The sequence below is a fragment of the Salvelinus namaycush genome, chromosome 19, assembly GCF_016432855.1.
Source record: "Salvelinus namaycush isolate Seneca chromosome 19, SaNama_1.0, whole genome shotgun sequence".
Classification (NCBI taxonomy): Eukaryota; Metazoa; Chordata; class Actinopteri; order Salmoniformes; family Salmonidae; genus Salvelinus; species Salvelinus namaycush.
In genome coordinates this window covers 50,086,893-50,091,467 of record NC_052325.1, presented here as the reverse complement: position 1 = coordinate 50,091,467, position 4,575 = coordinate 50,086,893, and the positions used below count along the sequence as shown (strand labels likewise).

The 4,575-nt window shown below is 39.5% G+C and overlaps 1 protein-coding gene across 3 annotated transcripts in view; it reads left to right on the top strand.

Moving 5' to 3' along the window:
* Window positions 1-4,575, top strand: part of pcbp3 (poly(rC) binding protein 3) — a 155,499-nt gene that overhangs the window by 49,780 nt on the left and 101,144 nt on the right. The window lies entirely within an intron of this gene.

Genomic DNA, 4,575 nt, shown 5'->3' with positions numbered 1-4,575 from the left:
AGAGGTTATGTGCACACTTTTTTTGAATTCAAATATTCCTTCATGCGCTTTGACATTTGGAGCAGTGCACTTAACGTACTGCTTTTTGCCCACAACTGTCACTTCACTATAGACTAAAGTCCTCAAATAAAGTATCTATTTGATTATTTTGCTAGCTAGCCTGGTATGCTTACGCCAATTATTATGAAGAAAGGTTCAAGACCACCATAGAAATATGCAATATTAAATCGTTTAAACCCTAAATATGTAGAAAACTTCGATCCTTGCCAGTTCTACCTGATGCCATTTGGACATGACAATTACTACAAAGGACAAATCATATTCATGAAAGGTGAGTAACTTTCATGCTAAATAGCTAGCTAGCATTAGCTATCGATCCACACTGAAAATATAAGCTGGCTAGCTAGCTAGCTAGAAGCCAGCAATATTTATGAGTGTGAATGGAGCAAGTGATTAACATTAGCTAGATAGCTAACCTGTGATGTATGTGACCTTGTCTTTCATTTTAGATAGCTAAATCGATTGTCGGGATTACTTATCAGCTAACGTTAGCTAGTATAAATAGTAGCTTGCAAGTAAGCTACAAGTTATGCCAAATAACAGACATGTCTTGCAGTTGCAACCGGCAGAATACAAAATGGCACTGTGCTGAAAACTAGCTAGCTAACAAATATCAGGGTTGATTGTCTATTAACTAACTCTGCTGCGTTCAAGAGTTCAAATCTGTGCGAAGGTTAGAATCTCCTCTTGTCAACAATAAAGCTCAAAATGTAGATACGTCTGGGTCTATGCGACTGATAATGATCATCATTATGGTGGAGCAAGTCACATATTTACATTATCATAGACCAGTTATTCAATCATTCATAACTTAGGCTATAGCAAACTATGAATACTTAACATTTAGTGGTTTGGCTCCCTCACATGGGCAAGTCAGAACACCCTAGAAAGAGTTGTGAGAGTTATGGGACCAATACCAAAAGGCATTTACAAAAACCGTAAAGAGGGGTAATGAAATAATTTTGTCTCCAACACATCCACTACTGCAGGTGTTCATTTTATAGGTAAATGCACACAAATTCCGTTATGTGATACGGTAACACTTTCTGAACATATACTTTGGTTAAAGAACAACGAGTGAATGCTGTGCTACATGCCATTATTGGTTATAGGCCACTCAGAAGTCTTGTGCTGCAGAAGCCAAGCAGGCAAACTTGATGAGCGTACTGAAAGTGTGTCAGGCACTTCATTTAAAAGGAGCCACCCAATGAGTACAGGGCAGACAGAGAGCACCACTGATGGAAGAGATGACGAGGTGGTGTCAAAAATACAACTCAGTGACAGTTTAAAAAAAATTAAGACGCTGACCAAGTAGTTGAATGAGACCACAGACAGATGTAAGACAATGGAGGCAGAGGTGGCAAAATACAGAGAACTCAACGTGGACCTACAGGAATGCCTGATCGCCAAACTTAAACTCATCCGTAATTTTTTGGCACAATGCACTTTAACATAAATGTGTTCATGAATGTTTTCATTTAGATGAATGTCAAATATACTACACTGAACAAGAAAAGAAACGTTAGAGTTACAGTTCATAAGGAAATCCATCAATTGAAATAAATTCATTAGGCCCTAATCTATGGATTTCACATGTCTGGGAATACAGATATGCATCTGTTGGTCACATACCTTAAAAAAGATAAGGGTGTTGATCAGAAAACCAATCAGTATCTGGTGTGACCACCATTTGCCTCATGCAGCGCAACACATCTCCTTCGCATAGAGTTGATCAGGCTGTTGATTGTGGCTGTGCAAAGTTGCTGGATATTGGTGGGAACTGGAACACGCTGTCGTACACATCGATCCAGAGCATCCCAAACAAGCTCAATGGTGAGTATGCAGTCCATGGAAGAACTGGGACATTTTCATCTTCCAGGAAGATGTGTACAGATCAATGGGGCTGTGCATTATCATGCTGGTGAATGAACGGCACGACAATGGGACTCAAGGTCTCTCTGTGCATTCAAATTGCCATTGATAACGTGCAATTGTGTTTGTTTTCCATACAGTAGCTTATGCCTGCCCATACCATAATCCCACCGCCACCACGGGGCACTCTATTCACAACGTTGACATCAGCAAACAGCTCGCCCACACAATGCCATACACTGCCATCTGCCCTGGTGAGGACGACGAGCATGCAGATGAGCTTCTCACAGTTTGTGCAGAAATTCTTCGTTTCTGCAAACCCACAGTTTCATCAGCTGTCCGTGTGGCCAGTCTCAGATAATCCCGCAGGTAAAAAGGCTGGATGTGGAGTTCCTGGGCTGGCGTGGTTACACTTAGTCTGCAGTTGTGAGGACGGTTGGATGTACTGCCAAATTCTAAAACAATGTTGGAGGCGGCTTATGGTAGAGAAATTAACATTTATCTGGCAACAGCTCTGGTGGACATTCTTGGAGACAGCATGCCAATTGCACGCTCTGTGGCATTGTGTTGTGTGACCAAACTGCACATTTAGAGTGGCCTTTATTGTCCCCAGCACAAGGTAAAGTGTAATGATCATGCTGTTTAATCAGCTTCTTGATATGCCCCACCTGTCAGGTGGATGGATTATCTTGGCAAAGGAGAAATGCTCACTAACAGGGATGTAAACACATTTGTACATACAATTTGATCGAAATAAGCTTTTTGTACATATGGAAAATTGCTGGGATCTTTTATTTCAGCTCATGAAACATGGCACTAACGCTTTACATGTTGTATTTATATTTCCGTTCAGTAAAAATAACTTCACTGTTACTTCTCTATCAATAGTAGCTCTTAGCCCCTTGCCACACCCAGAAGAGACCACCTGGCCCACCCGGAGGAGACCACCTGGCTGAAAAGGTATTCTATTATAGGTATTCTATTGTTTACAAAAATATTTATAAAGTCTGATTGTTATGGTTATTAATCTTAGATGTAAAATTAGCCACTTGATACTTGAGTGAATGTTGACTGCTTTTTTACACGCTTGGCAAACAGTGTTGGAGAGGATGGCAGGGTTACTTGGCATACAGTACAGGTGAGTCTAGGAGAGGAAGGGCAGGGCTATTCTGAGTTGGCATTCTAAAGGTGTGTCCAGGATAGGATTTTAGGGTTATCTGAAGCTAGGGACAGGGGTACACAAATACTTGTCCGGTGCACAATGTTCAGTTAATGTTGAATAATAGGGGTGACAGTAGTTTCTTCTCGATTCAATATACTCCTGATGAAATTATGTTCACCGAAGTAGTTTAAACCTATGATTGTTTTACAGGTCCATATTGGAGAGGGGGTTTTCATCCGACTGGACCATTGGGGAAACAATTCAGCAAACAGAGAGATTTCATGTTTGTGAAAGAATGAATCGTGTCCATCTGGGGTTCAGCAACCCTCAGCACCAGGAGCCTGGAGGGAAAAGCCTCCCCCACACTAAAAACATCTCCACCCCCCGGCTTGCTTATTTTCCAAACCTGGCTCAAAAGCAAGAGTGTGGAGAAGGAGCTAAAAATCAGGGGAAAATGTGGAAGTATTTAACTGAAAAAATGATGGACCTTAACAAAAAAAATGGAAAGCAGATTGAGAAGGCTGGGTGGGGATGAATAGATTTGGGGAGGTCTTATAAGGGCGGCTGATAATGTTTATTGAACACCACAGCCACAGCCTTTAGTTTATGGTTGATGCAACTTGTTTGCCATTACCCAATCTGTGTTCTCAACGAGTTTAAAGCATGTGATTAAGATGGGTGCTGCCAGCTGACCTTTAAAAATAAAATGAATTACATTTCAGGCAGTGTTTGTAGTTACTTCATATAGAGTGCCTTCAGAAAATATTCACACCCCTTGGCTTTTTCCTAATTTTTGTTTTGTTACAGCCTGAATTTAAAATTGATTAAATTGAGATTGTGTCACTGGCCTACACACAATACCCCATAATGTCAAAGTGTCCGTATCTTTTTAGATTTTTTTTTTTTTAAATATTAAAAGCTGAAAGAAGTGTAAAAATATGCTTAACAAGTAATATAAGAAGTTGCAATTGTGATTTTAAAACAGTTACATAGTTTAATGGTTGTAACTACGATAGGAGAAAACTCAGGATGGATCAACAACTCAGGATGGATCAACAACATTGTAGTTACTCCACAATACTAACCTAAATGACTGAGTGAAAAGAAGGAAGCCTGTACAGAATACAAATATTCCATAACAAATCAGAAAATATTTACTTTTAATTTAGTTTATATAGTAACAATAAAATAATAACGAGGCTATATACAAGGGGTACCAGTACCGAGTCAATGTGCGGGGGTACATGTTAGTCGAGATAATTTGTACATGTAGGTAGGGGTAAAATGCCAAGAGTGTGCAAAGCGTTCATCAAGGCAAAGGGTGGCTACTTTGAAGAATCTGTAATATAAACTAGATTTAGATTTGTTTAACACTTTTTTAGTTACAACATGATTCCATATGTGTTATTATAGTTTTGATGTTTTCACTACTATTGTACAATATAGAAAATAGTAAAAATAAAGAAAAACCCTTGAATTAG